Consider the following 23,009-nt stretch of genomic DNA (forward strand, 5'->3'; position numbering starts at 1 on the left):
TGATGGGAACGTTGAATTCTAGGAGGTGGTAATGACCGCACCACCTCTCCTGACCAATCACAATGTGGGAAACTGTCACTTGCAACATTGGTGGGTGGTCTAAGGGTCCCCAAAACAGTATAATTGCCCTAGTTTAGCTTAGGAAAATTGTCCGACTTGTCCGAGTAGCAGACCTGTCACTGACCCTACGATCTCAATAGGTGCTCATTCTGAAAGTGCTGCGGAGCACTTTGTCCATACTTTCCACAAATCTCCTAAGGGGTGGAAAATCCTAAGTGCTGGCGAAGCACTTTGCTGGGGAATTAGAAAATCCAATCGGGGTTTCTGGCGGATTACTTGCAGAAGGGGGTAACGCAGGCGTTGCTGTCCGAAGCTGTGGGTGTTGGTCGTACCCTGGGAGGCCCAGTCCTTGACCTGAACCTGAGGGGCATCCTGTCCTTACTGTCCGTGAGCTGTACCTGCTCGCATTCTGGCATTCCTTTTCTGAGGGTCCCTGTCCCCGTCTTCCCAACTGACCCGTGGCCAGGGTTGGTCTTCAATCTGAACTAGGTAATTATTGATTGTGGGTTTGCGTATCTCTCTCTCTCTCTCCCTCTCCCGGTTTTTTTGTCTGTTCGGTCAAAGTATTCTTACCTGTGATATTGCTTTATTGCCATTGCAAATATATGTGTCTGAATTTAGTGGTTCCTTCTCTCCCCCTCTCTTTTAGAAATTCATTGATTTCATAAAGCAATAGCATGTTCCCGTTTTTCCCTTTCCTTTAGTGGTTTGCAGTGAACTTAGCAAGAATAGCTTAAACACTTAGGTTAAGTACATGTTCTAGGTCTCATCCCCATTCCTATGTTCTAGTATAAATTTGCAGCGACTAGTTTTGTTCTAAAAACTTCTACCTTTAGTTTCCCATATATCCTAATGGTCTTATTTTTGATGCAAAGTTACCTATTGGTGTTGATTTTAATGTTTGATATATTATTCTGTGTATCGCTTATTATCTTGGCATCTTCTCTTTGAATTCTTATATAAAGTTTTAAACTTCATCAGGTGTCTGTGGTCATTTTACAGAATTGTGGAAAGTATTTTTCTGATTATAAAGAGTACTTGATGTTAGGCCTGTCTACTATTTTCCCTGATAGCTCTAGGTCCGTCGAAGAATTGTGCCTGTGGTAAGTCGGGTACATGGTAAGCAGAGGTAAATCCAAACTTGATTACTCTTAGCAGCGTGCAGGAGGAGAAATCCTCACCCGGTTCACCCAAACAAATTAGTGTGATAATAAAAGGTTTTTTTCACGCCAAGGGCCCAGTGCGTGTAAAAGAATTGGTAACTCGGGTGACCTGGGGGAACTGCGCGCTCTAGCAGTAATTTTCTGGCAGCCAGAGGATGGTTTGGACTAGTTAGATTAGGTAGACAGGATAGGTCATAAACAAACCGTGAAGATTAAGAGTGCTGCTGATTTTCTACTGTATTGATTCAAATTTTTGAAATGTTTTAAGGATTTATATATAAATGTGCATGATTTTGCATTGCTGCTATAAATATTGCATGTTGAATTAACCCAGAATTGTTTGTAAATGTTCAGTGTAGTCTGAATCCCCGGGGAAGTATTTTAGCTAACGGTGAGTAGAATCCGGTTAGCTGTTGAAGTCACTAAGTTTGAATCATTAGTGCAGGGTTAAAGGAGTAACTGGAAGCACTAATTAGGACCTTTGTTTCTGGAGTGAATGATAGCTACGAGTCCATTATAAAACTTTCATTGCGATATCACCTAGTAAGGGTCGCATACGGAAGGAGTAGTAGGGTCTCCGAGGCTTGTCTGGTAAGTAAAATAGTTCGCTGGTGAAATCCTGGCTCAGTACATATCCCCGACTAAGGTGGATGAGCCAGAAGAATAACGGGTTCTATGTTACTAGCGTGAAGGGACAGGCAAAGAAGTCTATCCAGAGTGCATGAAAAGTAGACAGAAGTGGTTTACTAGTAGCGAAAGAAAAGTCTTTTCTCTTTTTAGAACACTCAGACATAGTGGCAAACGTTGCGTGTTATTAACTAAAACTTGCACTCGCACTTTAGAGAGAGTAAAAAGTTTCCGTTACCTTGTGAAGGAGGGAGTCAGTCGGAGAGCTGCTCTGACGTCACTCCGTGCCGCGCTGGTATTGGTCAAAACAGCGGGTGGGTAGTGGAGCTGAATTTGTAAAGGAGGGGTGAGTGCCGAAGCGTGAGACTCTGTCTTGCGAAAAGGCCGCGCACCCATTGGTTAACAGTATTTGTATTTTCTGACCTGATTGGGTGGTGCGAAATAAAAGTCGCGCTAGCATTGGAAGCAAAAAGGTAAACAAAATTAATCCAGCCGAGCTAGAAGATCGTCTGGAGAGTTGTATGTGGTATCCAGACTTCATACCAAATCCCAAATACCTAGGATTTCATAAGGAGCAGATTGTACGAGGTAGACCGCACATGATGTATGGAATAAAGAGAAAATTGTCATTCTCTGATAAAGTAAAGAATTTTTTCAAAACTGACAAGCCCATTAGAACGAGGGAAGGTGTACTCATTCCCCCGCCAAATACCCCTGCTTCTTTCATGTTGTTTGATAAAGGGTATCACACTTGTGTCTGGCTAGAAAATTGGGCAAAGTATACTGTAGATGACGGAGTCTTAGCATTCCCTGTTGAAGGTACATTTAATGGTCGGATCCTGTTTAACTTAAGGACCCGCATGAATGAATTACACCCTAGACCTAGGTTGACCCAGTACGAAGCTTTGGAGGAATGGGAGATTGAGGCCGCAGAGCGAGATAAACCCCGAATGGATAAGGGAGTGAGTAAGTGGTATCCCAGACTTCCAACGCCAACCAAAGAGCAGAAAATGAAACAGTGGAGGCAGTCTATGTTAACTGAAGGGCTGTTCCCTATGATGGGGGTATTAGAAGAGAAAAGAGGAAAATGTAAAGAAAAGACCCATCACCTAGCACCTATGGGGGACATAGAAGATGAACACCTGGAAGATTTGTTAATGAAGAATCCACCTCCCTATGTTGCAGAATTAGAACCGGTGCATTCTCAAAATCCCTTTACAAATTACCCCCGAAGTAGGAGGGAAAGTGATACAGGCGGAACAGCTACAGGCAGTAAAACTAGTGAAAGGGATGGGTTTTGCAGACCTAAGTCCACAGTCCCGAATTATCAGCCATTTGGAGAAAGTCCCCCTCGATTGGTTGCTCCGACTGCCCCGAGTATTTATCCGTCCTTAGTACCTGAGGTATTGCATGGCAATTCTGCTGAAAGGGGGTTGCAGGAAAAAGAGAAAGAAGCCCTGACTAAACAGCGAGAGGAATTAGTTAGAACCATTGCCCAGATGCATCCCCATCCTGATTCCTTGACCATTCCGGTAACTATTGGTCCTGCTATCCCAATGTATAGAAATGACCTGACTAGTCCCCATCCTCCTGTTATCACCCCAATACTGCCTACTCCTAGCATCCAGACCCCGAGGAAGGAAGTATTCATAGATGAGGATCAGGAAAGTGAGTGTGAATCTGGAAGTTTGATGGATCTGCCCATAAGGGAGTCAAGGGCCAGTATAGCAGGGACAAGAAGTCAGCCCAGACAAAAGGAGGTGGTGATTGAAAGTGCAACTGGAGTTAGGAGTGCCACTTTAGTTTCCCCTGAAGAATTGGACAGATGGACAAAGGAGCTAGAGAAGGAGGCCACTCCCCAACCTAAAGCATTGGAAATATATAAATTAAGAATAGAAATAGAAGAAATGATGGCTGGGAACGTGGGAGTTGAGCGCCTGAGCTCGTATAATGAAGAAGAGCTACTATTCATCAGTAAAAATCTTACCCGGAGTGCTAGGGTGCTCCATGAAAAGATAATGGATGCCGCCACAGAAATGGGAGTTGATGTTAGTCGCTCCAAAATTCTTCAGAAACCCTACAGAGTGGACTTCTCAGACAAGGATTTAGAAAGCCTGAATGTGATGGGAAAACAGATCCAAGTAAGAGAATTGTTGAAAATCTTGCAGAAATGGGGCGAAGTGGGAAAATGGAGAACCAGGTGGGCAAAGAAAAAGGAAGGCAGCAGGGCTGGGTCAGTAACTTCAGAATTCGTATTAAAGGAAGTAACCCCAACTGAAAAATTGTGCCCCATGAGAGAGGTCCCGGGAGGAAAATATGTCCATGTCCCTTGGTCCAGACAAGACATTGTATCATTTACAAACGACTTCCCGAAATTACGTGAGAAACCAGTTGACTGGTACAGACAGGTAGAACGTTTCATAAAAGTTCAGAAATGTTTGCTGAAAGACCTGGATGGGTTTTTCGACATTGTGGTCCCTGTAGATTTGTGGACCGACTGTAAAATTGAAATTGATTGGCCCAGTGAGGAATTTCCCAGAGATGAGAAAACAGGAGCTCCCGCACCTGAAGTAATGAGGAAATATGAGCAGGTCATACAATACCTCAAGAAAAAGGTACCAGCAAAGGAGACAGATTGGACCCGTATAGATAGAACCACCCAAGAACGTGATGAAACGGTGCATTCATTTTATGAAAGGTTACTGCAGGTATTTAAAACTTACAGTGGTATCGATAATGTAGACATGAAAGACATGACCCATTTCAGTTATAGGTTTGTGCTAGGATTAAGGCCTGAAATCTCACAATGGATTCGAGATAACAAAATCAGTTGGCAGGGAAAACCCATAGATGATGTCCTGAAATATGCAAAATACTGCGAAGATGAAATCGAAAATAAAAAGAAGGCCCTCAAGGAAAAGGTCATGTGGGCACAGGTAAAATTAGCTGAACAGCAAGAAAAACAGTTAAGTAAAATGACTTCTGATAATAATGTTCAGAATACCAATACTGGGGGGGGAGGAAAGCCCAGACCTAAAATGAGTCGTGAAGAGGCCATGAAAAAGTTTCCGTGCCATGGGTGCGGCCAGATGGGGCATTGGAGAGACGAGTGTCCACACCTACAGGCCGGTAATGCCCCTGTAAATGGTTTAAATCCACAGGTGCCGAAAGAGGGGACAAGAAAAACCCAGCAACAGGTAAAATTACCTCCAGTACCCCGCGCTCCTAGACAGAATTTTAAGAGTCAGGGTCAGCAGAATGAGAGGGCGGAAGTATGGGAGGTTGAGAGTGAAAGAAATGCAGTCATTCCACAGTACTTGCTAAATGATACCTTCCTTTGTGAAGATCAAGATTGACGGGGCCTGAGAGGGGAGGATGAGGAGTGCGTACTTGGCGCCTCCTTACCGGTAGACCAGACTGGACCATACATTGAAGGAAAGGTAGAGGGAAAAGACGTCACCTTTCTGTTGGACACTGGTGCTACCCGATCTACTGTAAGAACAGTGGATGTTCCTAACCTACCCCTCTCGGGAGAAGCAATCCAAGTAGTGGGAGTCTCAAATCAGATAATAAGTACCCCTGTAACTGAACCAATGGAAATTTCTATAGGAAATTTCAAGGAAATGCACCGATTTGTGGTCTGTGATTCCAGTCCTGTAAACCTACTAGGACGTGATTTGTTGTGCAAGATGCGTTGTACCATTTTCTGCACACCAAATGGCGTTGAAATTCAGACCCCCGATGAAGATGGCCTGTACAAACTGATGTTAGTCAGACAAGATGCTGATATCAAGCCTTTGACAATTGAGGATTTACCTGAGGAACTCCAGCTAAGAGTAGTACCAGAAGTGTGGGATTTCACAGGAAAAGATGTAGGCCTGATGGCAAATGTGGACCCAGTTAAAATAGCAATAAAAACAAATGCTGTATACCCCAAAACCAGACAGTACAAAATGAGTGCAGAAGTAAAAGCAGGAGTAGCGACTGAAATTACGAGGCTGCTCGAAGCAGAAATAATAGAAGAGGTGTTGAGCAGCCCCTGTAATTCGCCTATCATTGGGATCAAAAAGCCTAGTGGAAAGTACCGGGTGGTGCAAGATTTGCGCAAGGTAAACCAAATTGTTGTGCCTTGCTGTCCTATTGTGCCCAACCCTGCAGTAATTCTATATCAGATTCCCTGGAATGCCGAATGGTTCACTGTCATTGACCTATGCCACGCTTTCTTTTCCATCCCATTGCATCCAGAAAGCAAATTCCTTTTCAGTTTTGAATTTGACAGCCATATCTATGTCTGGAATCGTGTCCCCCAGGGGTACACCGAAAGTCCATTGATTTTCAACCAGATACTGAAAAAGTGTCTTGAATCCCTAGTGCTGCCAAGAGAGTCTGTTTTGGTACAGTACATAGATGACCTGTTAGTGGCATCTAAAACCCAGACTGACTGTGTCACTGACACAATTGCCTTGCTGAATCACCTAGGAAAAGGAGGACATAAAGTGTCGCCTGACAAATTACAATTCTGTAAAAACTCAGTAAAGTATCTGGGGCACCAGATAGAAAAAGGAATCAGGAAGGTCACTACCGAAAGGATCAAAATAATCCAAGCAATGGAACTGCCCAGAACACAGAAAGAAGTGAGAATGTTCTTGGGAGTTGTGGGCTACTGCAGACAATGGATTGTAGGATTTGCGGCTCTAGCCCGACCCCTGATAAATATGACAAAGAAAGGAGTAGAAGACCCCGTCCATTGGGACAGTGAAAGCATGAATGCTTGGGTAACTCTGAGAAACTGTCTATGTACCGCACCTGCATTGGGTATGCCTGAGTACACTAAGCCATTTGAGCTGTTCTGTGACACAAGAGAGAATTGTGCTCTTTCGGTCCTGACCCAGGAGCACGGATTAGTCAGAAGACCAGTAGCCTACTTTTCGGCCACCCTAGATCCAGTGGCTGCTGGACTGCCTGGATGCTTAAAAGCCGTTGCTGCTACTTGCGTCAGTCTGGAACAGAGTGAGAACATTGTCATGGGACATCCCGTCACTGTCTATGTTCCTCATTCTGTTGTCATCCTACTGACTAGAACTAAGACCCAGTACCTCACACCTAGTCGGCTGACTAAGTATGAGAGAATTTTGATTGGTGCTGAAAATGTAACTATTTCCCGGTGCAATGTCCTAAACCCTGCGACACTGTTACCTATCCCTCTGGATGTAGAATCTGATGAGGACGGGGAACATAATTGCATCGATCTAACTGAATATAGCACAAAACCCCGTCCCGACATCCGTGAAATAGCGCTACTTGACGGAGATAAAACAATGTTCGTGGATGGCTCGTGTTTGAGACATGAGAGTGGAAGTCTAAGTGCTGCCTATGCTGTGGTTACACTGACAGGAACCATCGAGGCATCTTACATGCGCGAGGTGAAATCTGCACAAGTGGCAGAGCTCATCGCGTTAACCAGAGCCTGTAAGAGGGGTAAGAACAAGAGAATAACTGTTTACACAGACAGCCAGTATTGTTTTGGGGTCGTTCATGACTTCGGCCAATTGTGGTTACAACGAGAATTCATGACTTCCTCAGGCACACCTATCCGAAATGGGAAGGTGGTGCATGACTTACTGGAAGCTATCCAATTACCCAAAGAATTGGCTGTGGTCAAGTGTGCGGCTCACAGATCTGGAAATGATGATGTGACTGCCGGTAATAGGTACGCTGACCAAATTGCACAGTTTTGTGCCCGACACCATATGTCCCTACAAATTGCACTGTGGGATGGAACCAGCTGCCAACTTATGTTGTTTGAGAATGTGTCAACGTGGGAAGAATTAAAGGAGATACAACAAGCCACAGACAGGCAAGAGAAGGGCAGGTGGGCCGCAAATGGATGCGAGTTGAGAGAAGATGGTGTGGTGGTAAATCCGACTGGGGTGCCTGTACTGCCTGATAGTTTGATCGACCCCATGATCAGAATGATACATGAGCCAACACATATGGGAAGAGACGCGATGTGTCGGTGTTTGAACAGGTGTTCTGTAATTCAAAGTTCAGGAACCAGGCGGAAAGGCTTTGCCAGAGGTGCCTAGTGTGTCAGCAATTCAATGCAGGAAAGAAGACTGTAGTGGAACAGAGCACTATTGGAAAGGCAGTAGGGCCCTTCGTTAGAATGCAGGCAGACTTCATAACCATGCCCAGATGCAAAGGATATAGATATATCTTGGTCATAGTTTGTCTATTCTCCAGGTGGGTGGAAGCATATCCAGCTAAGAAAAATGACGCTATCACCACAGCTAAATTATTGCTCAGGGAGTTGATACCTAGGTATGGGATCCCAGAGACGATCGAAACGGACCAAGGTGGGCATTTTGCCAACGATGTCCTAGAGGAACTCTGTAAAGCATTCAAAATGAAGCAAAGATTGCACTGCGCCTACCATCCAGAGGCTTCTGGGGTAGTGGAACAAATAAATGGCACCCTGAAGTCCAGATTGGGAAAAATGTGTGATTCCACAAAAATGAACTGGATAGAGGCTTTACCCCTGGTGCTGATGAGTTTGAGAAGTATCCCGAACCGAAAGACTGGCCTAAGTCCCCATGAAGTGTTGATGGGAAGAGTGATGCGCCAGGCATGGGTACCCGGAAACAAACTGCTAAGCATTTCTGATGATATGGTGCTAGAATACTGCAAGCAGCTGGGTGACCAAGTGCGTTCTCTCTCTCAGCAGATTGGAGAGACAGAAGACGAGTGGCCAAAGACTCCAGCACACAATCTGCAACCAGGAGACTGGGTGGTGTTAAAGAAACACACCCGGAGCAGTTGCCTGAAGCCAAGGTGGGGAAAGCCACGACAAGTGATCCTCGTCACTACCACTGCTGTGAAGTGTGCTGGTGTACCGAAGTGGATCCACGCCAGCCACACAAAGCGGGTATCTGGAGAAAACGCGACTGGAGCTGAAGGCAGCGCAGCTGAAGAGGCTTCCGAGGAAGAGAGTCCGGAGCTAGCTGACATCGAACTGCCGAGCACAAGTCGAGACGTTGAATGGTATCCCGCCGACGAACCCGTTCATGATCCAATACGAACCAGGAAATATTCCTACTTAGACAGTGAGTGGGATAGTCCAGGTGAGTCAGAAATAGAAGAAGAAGGTCAGGTCAACGAAAGCCACAACACACCTGATCAGGACATAGGCCAAGTAGGGTCAGATCAAGACCTCGAGACTCCTCCTGAAACTCCGGAGCCGAGAAAGGGACAGTTAGAAATTAGAGCTGACGTTCATGCAGAAGAAAGCGAAGAGATCGAAGAGCATGAACAGGAACAGATAGAACTAGATCAAAGTGCTCAGACAACGGAAACAACAGTAACCAGAAATAAGAAGAAAGTGCGTTTTGAATCTGAGCAGGGTCAGAATAGGGACCAGGCAGAAGAAATAGACGAAAGACCTGGGACTAGTCAGACAGGCAGGAAACCAGAGGTGCCACCACAAAAGGTGAAAAGAGTGCACGAAGAAGGCGAAGTCTCCTCAACCACTGGGAGGCACGGAGGAAGAAGTGCACCCCAATACGTCAAAAGACTAAGGCTCAGACTAAAGACAGTCGAAGAAAACGATAAAGACCGGAAAAGGGCTCAAAGTGAAAGAAATGCAGCCCAAGGCAAATCGCTGAGAAAGAGCGACAGAATAAAGAAACAGAACCGACTGTATCGGAGCCCTGAGTGGACGTACTTTGTGTTGGAGGAAATTGACGAGCCACACCACAGTGGCAACAGTGACAACGAGTCCATTGCTGATCGAAGTTCGGACGAAGACCCTCCTTGAGAGAGCCCCGAAGTGAGCCTTTGGTGCAAAGAAACGAAGAGGGGTAGCAAAAGCCACCTGTAAGCTAAATATGTCTGATCCGAGTGTCTCTGGGAGATCCCGGTGTGGGTGTCTCAAAACCTGTTGTAAGATATGCTTGTGTAGTGTAGCTATGCTAATAGTAATGTGGATAGGACTAACCGTTTTTCTACCTTTTATGATAAGTAGAGATCCAAACTTGTCCCCTACTGAACCCGAAGCAGTAGATGTAGGGGTTGTACAGACTGCAGAAACACCACGAAGCCTAGTAAGACATGACAAAGGAGTAGGACTGACACACACACGACCTAATTTGGAGGCACCAGATGAGGATGGACTACATTTTCACAAAATGAAAAACAGGACGCATCTAAATGTTTTTGCTAACTTGTTAGTGCATTATGTAGAAGCTATGGAAATAGAGGACTGTTATGTCTGCATGAAGCTACCAACCTCAGTGGCTGAAGGCGTGACATACCACCATCTACCTTTGACCTATGGAATCTCCTGTAGTATATTAGCTAGCTTGTTCTATAGGAGCACCTTGCAGTACTATTATTCAAATGATGACGTAGTATTTTCTGAACTTCCTGTTAGAGGACACTTGAACCGTGTACATACTACAAGTGACGTGACCCGCTATATGGGAGAATATTTCTTGACTATAGGTAACATAGATTTAGATCAAGCAAGAGAAGACAATCTGACCTGTTCACTGCAAGAGCAGGAAAAGATGTTTATAAAGATGGCAGACAGAAGGAGAGAAAAGTTTCAGAAGAAGGCAAATGACGAGAAGGATAGAATCCCTAGGTGGGCTGAGCACATGGATAACACCTCGGAAGGCGAAGCCAGTCCTGCCTTGTTGCTGGATTTTGAAAGAAAGGGGAAACTTTGTATCCATAGGGAAAAGACAGAGTACTATAACAATGTATTCATCGGTTCCAGCGAGTGTGAACATAATTACAAGGTAATTGGAGGTTGGGGTTTCAAAAATGGGTCAGAACCTGTGTTTCCCGGAATATATTATATATGTGGGAACAAGGCTTATTTCAAATTGCCGGATCACTGGTATGGAAGCTGCTACTTTGGCATCGTTTTCCCGAAAATATACCATGTGAATAATGCAGCTGGAAGCGATGATGAAACTAATGGCTTAGTGCGTAGTAGACGCGAAAGTGTAGGTGAAATTATAGGTGATATTTTTAGTGCACTGATACCTGGAATGGGGGTAGTTCTGAACACCCATAGAATCTGCAAACTGTCTACAGTAGTGGACCGGTTATCAACGGACACTGCTGCTGGTTTCCTGCTGGTCAATACGGAAATGGTTGCGATCAGATCAATGGTTTTACAAAACCGTCTTGCCCTTGACACCCTATTAGCAAAAGAGGGCGGAGTCTGTAGAATGCTGAAAGCGCAACATTGTTGCACTTACATTCCTGATAAAAGTATCGAATTAAAACAATATGTGAAGAACATAACTAATTTGGAAAGGGAACTCAAACCATTGGAGGTTGACAGTGCCTGGACGAGACTGACTGGAGGTCTCTCCTCTATAGGTAGTTGGTTTACTAACTTAGGTAGGAATCTTTTGTGGAAAATACTGATGCCAATAGTTATAATAGGTATGATTGTGTTGATCATTTTTATCTGCTGCAAATGCCAAAAGTGCAAAAAGAAATATACAGTAAATCAGAGGGGGGTGAAAAGAAACATTGATGAACTAGAACTAGAAGAGTTAAAGAGTGCAATTTACAAAAAAGCGAAAAATCACCACTCTCATAGAGAAGCTGAAAGAAAACTAAACAATAAGTTTATTGAAATTGAAATGGACGATGTGGATGAATGAGAAAAGTTGGCATCTGTTTCCTTCATGTAGTGATGATAGTAAATATCATCAAAGAGGGGATTGATGGAGCAAGGATTTGCCCGTAAAGCGCCTTGCTCGTATGCAAAACCCTTGTCCAAACTGCATAATAAAATTAACCTCATTATTCGTCATGTATAAAGTGTTTTCCCAACACGCGGGTGTCCCCAGGATGCTTGCTTGTTTGTTTTTTCCGTACTAAAACGAAGCTTGCACTTAAAATGGCTGCTTCGCTGAGATTCAGTCTGCGCATGCGTCGGTCATACCCATGTGATGTGACGCACTCGCATTCTGGAGGGATTCTGTGCTCATGCGCACTGATGCAAAATATGGCCGCTTGTCTCTCACCACGCTCTCTGCTTGCTACTGCTGCTTTAGCCTATCTGTCTTTTCGCACTAATCCATAATGCTATAGTCATTATAAAGTAAGGGTTGGTTAGATTTTATCATGGTATACAGTGCGATCATTTTTATGTATGATTTTAATTTGTTTTCGCTTACTTTTATGTACCGCGTCTTTGTGGGCTGGGGCATACATGAGCGACGCCATGCTGAGGCTCCTCTGAACCCTGTCAGCTGACCAGGGAGAGTCCTAACTGCGCAGAAGCTAAAGCTAGCCAGCTGGCTCCTGGAGCCCGATGCGCCTGGGAACCCATCCCGAAGATGCAAGATTACACCTTGAATTGTCATACACTGTTGCTATATGCTGGACTCTTGCATTGTCTTCTGTATTCCTATGCCTGGGAACGTGAACCCGGGGGGCGGGTGTGCAAAATTGAATAATTATGATGGGAACGTTGAATTCTAGGAGGTGGTAATGACCGCACCACCTCTCCTGACCAATCACAATGTGGGAAACTGTCACTTGCAACATTGGTGGGTGGTCTAAGGGTCCCCAAAACAGTATAATTGCCCTAGTTTAGCTTAGGAAAATTGTCCGACTTGTCCGAGTAGCAGACCTGTCACTGACCCTACGATCTCAATAGGTGCTCATTCTGAAAGTGCTGCGGAGCACTTTGTCCATACTTTCCACAAATCTCCTAAGGGGTGGAAAATCCTAAGTGCTGGCGAAGCACTTTGCTGGGGAATTAGAAAATCCAATCGGGGTTTCTGGCGGATTACTTGCAGAAGGGGGTAACGCAGGCGTTGCTGTCCGAAGCTGTGGGTGTTGGTCGTACCCTGGGAGGCCCAGTCCTTGACCTGAACCTGAGGGGCATCCTGTCCTTACTGTCCGTGAGCTGTACCTGCTCGCATTCTGGCATTCCTTTTCTGAGGGTCCCTGTCCCCGTCTTCCCAACTGACCCGTGGCCAGGGTTGGTCTTCAATCTGAACTAGGTAATTATTGATTGTGGGTTTGCGTATCTCTCTCTCTCACTCTCCCGGTTTTTTTGTCTGTTCGGTCAAAGTATTCTTACCTGTGATATTGCTTTATTGCCATTGCAAATATATGTGTCTGAATTTAGTGGTTCCTTCTCTCCCCCTCTCTTTTAGAAATTCATTGATTTTATAAAGCAATAGCATGTTCCCGTTTTTCCCTTTCCTTTAGTGGTTTGCAGTGAACTTAGCAAGAATAGCTTAAACACTTAGGTTAAGTACATGTTCTAGGTCTCATCCCCATTCCTATGTTCTAGTATAAATTTGCAGCGACTAGTTTTGTTCTAAAAACTTCTACCTTTAGTTTCCCATATATCCTAATGGTCTTATTTTTGATGCAAAGTTACCTATTGGTGTTGATTTTAATGTTTGATATATTATTCTGTGTATCGCTTATTATCTTGGCATCTTCTCTTTGAATTCTTATATAAAGTTTTAAACTTCATCAGGTGTCTGTGGTCATTTTACAGAATTGTGGAAAGTATTTTTCTGATTATAAAGAGTACTTGATGTTAGGCCTGTCTACTATTTTCCCTGATAGCTCTAGGTCCGTCGAAGAATTGTGCCTGTGGTAAGTCGGGTACATGGTAAGCAGAGGTAAATCCAAACTTGATTACTCTTAGCAGCGTGCAGGAGGAGAAATCCTCACCCGGTTCACCCAAACAAATTAGTGTGATAATAAAAGGTTTTTTTCACGCCAAGGGCCCAGTGCGTGTAAAAGAATTGGTAACTCGGGTGACCTGGGGGAACTGCGCGCTCTAGCAGTTTCGCTGGCTCGAATACGGGCTCAAGGTGTACATTTGATTGACACATGAGGTGTTTTTAGCTCCTAACACCTTGTCATTGGTAGTATTTATACTTCATTTGTCTGATACCATTGTTTCTCTTTTCTTTGTGTTTTTCTGTTTGGTCTGACCCTGCCACCTTCCTATCATGGATATCCACCACTAACCAGGAGGATTAATAAACACCTAGGACGTCCAGGTGATATTATCTTAACACATTTTTGTTCTTCACTTTTTTACAAGCGGTAGCGATTCATGGTCCTGACGAAAGCAGCGGATACCTATACAGGTCTTAAGACTGCAGAAACATGTTGACCTAAATAGTAACTATTTGTTGAAACTACTATGTCCCCGCACTGGTTTTTAACTTTTGAAAGTCTGAGAGGTACTCAATAAATTCCATTTCCTCCCGGCTCTCCAATTTTAGACACTTCTCCTTTTTTCCACATTCACCTTCCTACGCAATGCTTTTCAGTTATCAGTACACGCTTATGACATTCTTCTTCACACTGGGGCTTCCACTTCTCAAACTTGCAAGTGGCTGAAGATAACTGATGGGTATTTTCATACATTGAAAGTATCTTGTCATACTTGGATCACATCAGGTCACACACGGTTACAAATTGTTAGGAAGTTGGGCCAGACTCAGTCATATACCCTGTCATTGGCCGCGGCCCATGTACTTGAGACCGGTGGGGCCAAGTTGGGGGGGGGGGGGGAATTCAACAAGCTTCCGAGGACCGGTTTCTGGCATTCCAGCCCTCTTCGGGCCCGGCTTGCTTGAATCAAGTGGCAAAGTGAGCAAGGGATTCACGTCTGAGCATACCCTGCCACACTTATGGCGACCAAAAGCGGCACAAAAGGGAAGACATGGCTTGGCAGTTTGGGCTGGACTGTTCCCATGAGGCACAGGGTCAGACTGATTTGCATATAGCCATGTCTGAACTGGGGTGGCAGAGTGGGCTAAAGAACGGTGATGGATTAAACCCAGATCTTTTGACTGGGTGTGAGTGTTTGATTGATTCAGATGCTCCGTCCATCACCACCCCCTTTTGTACCGCTTTTGGCCGCCATAAGAGTGGCACGGTATGCTCAGACGTGAGTCCCTTGCTCACTTTGCCACTGGATTCAAGCAAGCCGGGCTGAAGATGGCTGGAATGCCAGAAACTGGTCCTCGGAAGCTTGTTTCCGGTCCAGGGAAGACATGGCTTGGCAGTTCGGGCTGGACTGTTCCCATGAGGCACAGGGTCAGACTGATTTGCATATAGCCATGTCTGAACTGGGGTGGCAGAGTGGGCTAAAGAACGGTGATGGATTAAACCCAGATCTTTTGACTGGGTGTGAGTGTTTGATTGATTCAGATGCTCCGTCCATCACCACCCCCTTTTGTACCGCAAGGAGAGGGTACAAGCACATTTCCACTAGTTAGTAGTGGTAAAGTGCACAGACTCCTAAACCTAGCAAAAACGTGGTCAGAAAAATGAAGGAGGTAGGTATAAAGTTAGGGAGAGAACACTACCGTTAGGCTGTCATGTCTAACATGTGTCGCCCCGCTGAAAGTGGGGAGACCTACCCAACCCCTTGGGAGTTCTCTTCACTAAGGTGGAAAAACCAGGTCAGCATTGGCATGGTCTGACTCCAGTTAGTGTTCCCTGTAGGGAGATGGACCGCTTCAATAAGTTGGGATTTTCATCCCTTATCAGCAGCAAAAGGAATTCAGCATAAACAGGAAGTCTGAAGGCAGAATGTTAGGGGAAAACACAGCAAGGATGCTAGGTCCAACAATATTAAAAAGAGGTTTTGATCTGTCAAAACTGTTTATTTTGACAGATTGAATTGCAGTTTTTATACTGTTGGAGTCAGGCTTCAACTGTAGGCCTGATGCCATGTGTGCACTGCCACTGTAGTGGATGGCACAGTAAGTCCACTTCTGGTATTTACTTTAAAATGTCTTGGGTACACTTTGTACCATATACTAGGGACCTATAGGGAAGGTAAATACACCAATTAGGAATATGTCAATTCGACCTAGTTTAAAGGGGAGCACTGGCAACTTACTTTTAGTTAGCAGGAGTAAAGTGCACAGAGTTCTAAAACCAGCAAAAATATAGGGCCACATGAATCAATATTAAGAATAGCAATTACCTAATTGCGATTTACTACGAATCAAAATTAGGTAATCGCTATTCCTAATGTCTTAAATTCCATGACTTTCATTTAGCAATTCCTAGGGGGGCGAAAATCGACCTACCTTATGAATATTATTAAGGCAGGTCACAACTTGCAACCCTTTTGGAAAAGCTAAAACTAGGGGGGGGGGGGGGGGGCGCTGGGGTCTGCAGACCACAATGTCAGGTATTGCTTTTAGATAAAAACAATATATATTTTTTAATTGCAGTCAATTTTCCTTATTGGACCTCTGCTTGCTCTTAGAAATTTTTTACATTACCATTCACAAAGCACAAGGGGTCCCTTGGGAACCCCTTCACAATTGCGAAGGGTTACCACCAACTTGACGTTGACTGTAAAATGCTCATTTTTTGTGACCGCATTTCGGCCCCAAAACCTTCTGTCATACCACTGCAATTCTGTATTTGGCAGGGACACCTTAAACATGCCCCTTAATAACACCGATACCCAAACCATGTTAGTGATTCAGAAATAGCTTACAGAATTGCAAATAGGGTTTGGTACTTTGGAAAAGCCTTTTTTCCGGTCGTAAATGGCCTGATTCTGCGAATCGGGCCATTTTCGTACTTTAAGAAGGTACATACATGTGGCCTTTAGGTTCCAGCAAGAGGCAAAAAAATCTAAGGTGACCATGCAGAAAAGGCAGATTCCCATAGGAGGTATAGAACCATATTTCCCTTTAAGAAAATACAGTGTGGCTGCTGGGCAAAAACAGGAAAACAGGCACTGTCACACCTAATCCTTCATCTGTGAGAATGTTCACTTATAAACATTTCTGTTAATGTAGGGATAGGAAAGCAGACCGATCTATAGAAAAATATGAGTCCTGGTTATTCAGGTGTATCTTTTTTTTTATTCCAAAACTAACAGAAATGTAAGGTCTTTAAAACCTGTTTGTTCTGTTAAGTGATTTATTTTACAGTAGATGTACAGCAGGCTCATCATGGAGCCATATACACCAATGATTCTTAACCTGTGGTCTGCGGACCACTGTTGGTCTGTGAAACCTCCTTCAGGAGCCTGTGACTGCAGAAAATTAAATAATATTAACAGATTAATAAAGTGTATATAAATAAAGATGGAAAATGTAAAATTTTTAAATTTCAAATGTTTTGTAAATGTGAAGGAATTTGAGATTACGGTCTAAAAATTTGGTTAATTTCCTCAGATTGATCCGTGGAAGCCGAGCAACTGCATCACATAAAATATAGTAGTGATGTTGAGTGGCCTCAATTTAATTTAGAACAGCTTCAACTTTTCCTTCAAAAAATAATTCCATTTTTTTTATATTTGTTTGTGAAATAAATATATTAGTTTTGTGTTTTTGTTTGATGAATGTTTATTTGTGTATTTTTGTACGGTTGATATCATCAAAAATGCTTAGGCCCGCTTCCAGTTTTAACTCAGTGGGGTCCCCGGATTCCAATGATGATTAAGTGGGGGTCCCCAGGTTCCATAAAGGATTAGGTGGGTGTCTGCAGAAGTCACAAGGTTAAAACTTACTGATGTACACTATGACAGTAGAGCAAGTGAACCAACTGACCGCAGACAAAAACATCCAGACAGCAGAAGGTGGGTGTCCTACAAATAATCATAGAAATTATAGACTGACAGTCTTTATGGTGGGTGATTCTTAGGTACTGTCAAAACCCTACAGAATAAATGTACACTTTGGGCCTGATTAAGATGGGGTTTGAAACCGCCCTACCTTTAGGTCGATGGTTCAGATTGCTTGATTACGGGAGCTTGTGCGGCGGGTGGAAAAGGCCAGGAGCACAAGCTTGCATTGAAAAATGGATGTTTGTGAACATCCCTGCAAAATTTGGCATGCACTGCATGGTGTCTGCTACACAGTGTAGGGATGTTTAAGGGGGCACCATAGGTACCCCAAGGTCCCACTGCAGAGTGCCTAGGGAGAAGGGGGCCCTGCATGGGACCCCAAATGTCACTTTCCAACAGCCTTTCCATGTTGGCTGCTGTCATTAACCCCTTCGCTGCGGGGGTTAATCACCCGCTGTGCTGGGGGGGAGGGGGAACGCACAGTGCCCGCATGCTCATGACGAGCTGAGCTCGTCATGAGCTACGGCGCTCCTGTGCTCATGACGAGCTCAGCTCGTCACAGGTGCATTGGCTCCGTGGAATGTTCAGCCCAGCCGGGGAATTATCCCCGCGTGTGAGCGTTCCACGGGCCATGACGAGCTGAGCTCGTCATGAGCACCGGAGCACCGTGGCTCATGACGAGCTCAGCTCGTCATGAGCATTCAACAGGTTAAGGGATCATGCTGTCTTTTCGATGCACCAGTACGCTCATTGAGCTCATTAAAACCACGTCAGACCCCCCACCCCCCCCGCAGGTTTAACTCCGACCACCATCATCCTAATATGGTGGTCAGACAGTTAAACCTAACATGCATGGGTGGAAATCTTCTGACCACTGGTCAGAGGCTGTCTGCACTGCATTCAATGACTCCCTAAGACTTTTGCTGACCGCGACATGGACGTGATGAAAACAGCAGAAATAAATTTAAAGTATTGATTTAGGTGTACTTTAGCTTTCCCTTGCATCAATGAAGTTAACCTCTCTGGAGGAAAAAACCCACAGAAGGACAATGCAACTTTGGCTGAGATTCTGTCACACCTGCAGTGCCCTCGTGAGATCATTTCCCAGAAGCCCTCGGGATAACATAAATCTATCAGCAGGTCTTGGAGCTCACTGCAGCATCACCCAGTGCCAGGGGCACTTCCAGCCTTTGAAAGCTGTCCAAGGTGAGAAAGCAATGGACTCTTCCTTTTTGCGCCTGATCTTTGGGGTCTCATAACAAAGCACTGTGTCTGATCTCCATGCATTCTTCAATGTAACAGTCCTGGAAGCCAAGCTATAGAGCACAGGCCAGGGATAGTGAATCAGATCGCACAAATGCTAAAGTGAAGATGGCCAACGTTTGAGAGACCGGTAAGATCACTCGACACACAGTATGTAGATTGTTTATTTATAGTTCATGCAGAATTAATGGCGCTATGGCGCATATGCAGGAAGAAACCCCTGCATGAACACACACTGGGATAGAGAAGACATGTAGACCGTTGTCTAAAAACCAGGAACAAAAACACATGGACTCAAATTTCATGTGCTCTGGATGTGCTCCGACTTTTACACAAGTGTAAAGGTTTTCTTCTTGAAAAATAGAAAATAATCCATGCAAATGTAAGTTGTAACTCAATAAATTATGTATTTATTTTGTGTAGCACTGTGATGGACCGCTTTCATTTGTGCAAATGAGGTGCCCACAAAGAGCCCTCTGATGAATCGAGGTCCGCATCTCAGGCGTGTCACCGATAAAGAGAACAGAAGCGCATTAGGGACCACGAGTGAGACATAGATTGATTGTGTTTCACATCATAAATGTATTTCCATTAAAGGTTACACAGGTCTACAAATTCAAAATCATCAAATTAGAATCAATGAGTGATAAATAAATGCAGTCATCGATACAAAAGTCAAATCAATAAAGCTCATATCAGCAAGGGAGCAACATTGATATAAAGTAGTCTCACTAGGGCTAGTTAAGTAAATCAGTGCTCCCATGATGAGAGCTTCCTACCCTGCTTTAAGTTGGATCAAAGTGAAGAAAATCATGTACGTGAGATGCCCATGGAAAGGTTCGAACGGTTCTTCAAGGTTTTAAATTCACTCCTGTATTGCATTAGCTTAAACCACAACTGTAGCATTGGATACATCTACACACGGGTCTCATAAAATTGCCCAATCAGGATGCAGTACACCACGGTAAGCACAGCTCTTCATTTTCTCAGGATGGGTCACAATGAGGCTTGGTCAAACATCCTTCAAACTTCCAGTTATCTGAAAAATATTGAGATACATTAAACAGCATGAAGTCTGCCGCTGCACTTGTTGCAATTAATTAAAACATTGTACAGTTATTGCATAAAGGAAACGATTTCACATGTGAAAGAAAACAAGGGCACCTCCCGTTTGTAAATGTGAAACACATATGATATAAAACAAGGTGTTCGGCAGATGTTAGCCATTTTAAACGCAGGCCTGCATTAGCTATGCTAATTCAGAGTGTGAATAATACACAGTTAATACATGTGTGTGTATATTTGTTAATGTTCATATAATGTCAAAAATGTAAAATCAAAATAGTTCGCTGAAGGTCTTGCACAAGTTGGGGCGGATGCAGACATGACTGTTGTCTTGTCATTGACATCTGTTCGATAGACAGGACCGTAGCCTGGACCAGTCACGTTTGACGTCATCCAAAGGTCTATTAGCAAGAATGCATTTCCGAGATTTGCCAATTGTCTAAAAATATGATTGATGTTGTGTCTTATCAGGTGGGTGACAAGTCTGTCTTGGGTAGACAAATTAAGGTAGCTGTTGGCAGAATGAAAACATGAGAGGGCTCCTGATTCTGAGAGAGAACTGGGCACAGAACATTAGCTCATATGTCACCCCACCCCTATGTTGAAGCCTACTTTGCTATATGGATGAATTGAGTCGTTTTATCTTGAGCCGTTTTAAAAGTGAACTAAATATCCAATTGCCAAAGTATTTTTAAATCTGGTTTGGAATCTGATACTTGTTTGTAGCTGGGAAATGTAGTTAAACAGGTGTTTTATGGGGATGTGCAACCAAAATACGCTATTGAATTGACAGATTGCTTTGTTGGAGCCAATGGATAGACATCAGTGTGGGGGAGGTGTGGTCTGTGTCCATGAGGCCAAGAAAAAGGCACTTTTTTAAAACTCCTGTTCACTCTCTGCCCATCACAGCAGCAGGAATGGATTCTCACTGATAAACGGGTCCCTAGTTCAATTGAATTGTCATGCTTGACAGTTTGTGAGACTCACAGAGTTTTGAAAACAGTTTGCAAAGTTGCTTCCCCTGATTTTGCAGTTTTGCACAGCCCTGGAGTGAAGCTGGGTACAAGTACTCCACAGAAGTACCTAGGCCCTGAAGTTAGACGTCCAAGGCCTGATCGCCAAAGCTAAATTTCATTTTTGGGTAAATTTACACTTTGGAGTAAGTTTACTACATTTCAGTGTTCACAAACTCCGGCCCTGATTTACAAAGGTAAACTTATGCCTTTGTGTAAGTTTACTACCTTTTTGCTATTCACAAACTCAGAGCTACTAGCAAGTTTACGGCTGCGGAGGCAGGTCTGATCCATTCACTGTTCCTGGGTGTCAGGCAGATCCTGATAAGCTGATAGTTCCCAGATTCATTGGCTGCTCTGATAAGATTATTGTGTAAACATGGAAATGCTCCTTTTTCAGTATTTTCCGCTAAAATGTAGTGATAAGAACGAGCACAAACGAGCACAAAATCCTAGCAAATTAATTTTGCATAACGTAACCTTTTTTGAATCACCCCAGTGCCTTTTCCAGAAACTTGCTACACTTCAAAAACAGGCCCTGGAAATACCGACATTTGTCTCATACTTTAAAGCATCTAGTATTGCAAAACAAATCACATAGACACAAAATAAAGTGATCCCAATAACAGACTCCAGCCAGAACTGAATTATCCATATAGTTTTTTTAGTCATTTTTTATTTAAAGACCTGTGGCCTGAGAGACAGAGGAGTTGTACATAGAAAGTGTAAGGTATTCGTGCAAGGGGACCTTGTACTCATAAGGGGCCTCATTTATGAAAAGTGACGCATCGCTGCGTGAAAACAGCGATGCATCACTTTTCACTGCGCACTCCTTGCGACACCAATGATGCGTCATATTTAATGTATGACGCATCATGTCGCAAGGACTTACAGATACGTCAGTATTTCTGACGTATCTGTAAGCGCAAAAGTGACGCATTACTGGAGTGTGTCACAAAAGTGACGCAACTCCACCAATGCGTCCTTTCACATGGGGAAAGCCCCATGTGAAAGGGCTTGCGTCAGTCTTGCGCCTGCTGTGAGGCAGGCGCAAGATTTTGACGCAACAGCATCCTAAAAGTGACGCAGTGAAATCTCATAGATTTCACTGCGTCACTATTACGAGGCTTATTGCGGGGGAACGCCCCCTCTGCATACATTATACCTGACGCAGGTATAATGTGGCGCAGGGGTTTAAAAAGTGACGCATCTACCTAGATGCGTCACTTTTTAAATATGGCGCAACAAGGCGCATATTTTACGCCGCTGATCCGTCACAAAAAGTGACGCACCGGCGGCGCAAAACTGACGCAAGGCCTCATAAATAAGGGCCAAGGTATTTTACTCAGTGTCACATGATGGATGGATGGTTGGATGGACGGATGGATACATTAACTGGTTGATTATTTGGGCTGTAGAGGGTTTCCTCCAGTGGCAGCATGCACATTGAGGTGGTGGGGCTCTGTCCAATTTGCTCCCCCTTTCCCAAAAAACAGTTTTACTTTGATATATGTTCTGCGAGCTCTGAGTTTGGATCCACAAGCTAGGTGTGACGTCACTAACACAGGTTAACTTATGTAACACTCTTCGTGGCCATAGGAGTTGCTCAGTCACCAGCAGTTATCCCACCCTTTCACACTCATCACAGGATGGGACTGGATTTCCAAGCCTCCTTGAGCCTAGCCCACCTGTATGAAAAATGGGAAAGGATGTAATCAATTTTATTTAAAAACGAAATAAAAAAGAATTGTACACCGTTGCTTCAGTCTACATAATGAATGAGTGCGGTGTTATGGCACAGGGAGAGCAAGTACTGTGTGACGTAATGCTGCTGCCAGTGACGGACCCGGGCAGGCCTGTCCAGCTGTGGTTCTAAACCACCCCAGCTGTCCTGCATCAGCCCCAGCCACCATGGCAGAGTGCACGCTGGTCTTCAGAGGGAGGTGTGTTACAGGCCCACCACAGCACAGCTGAGCAGGCAGATGCACCAGCTGATCCCTGACCTCTAAGTTTGTCCTCTCCTCTCTTAGATTGATCTTCATTGTCTTTCTAATCTATTCTCTCTCTCGCTTCCTTTTCCTTCTATTCCATTCTTGTAATTTCTCTTTCTTTCACTCTATGGGGCAGATCTACAAGGAAGTGCTGCAGCGTGGCAACGCGAGCCCTTTGACTGCGCCACGCTGCGGCACTTCCAAAGACAAGGAATGCCAC

Source organism: Lissotriton vulgaris, chromosome 10, assembly GCF_964263255.1.
Source record: "Lissotriton vulgaris chromosome 10, aLisVul1.2, whole genome shotgun sequence".
Taxonomy (NCBI): domain Eukaryota; kingdom Metazoa; phylum Chordata; class Amphibia; order Caudata; family Salamandridae; genus Lissotriton; species Lissotriton vulgaris.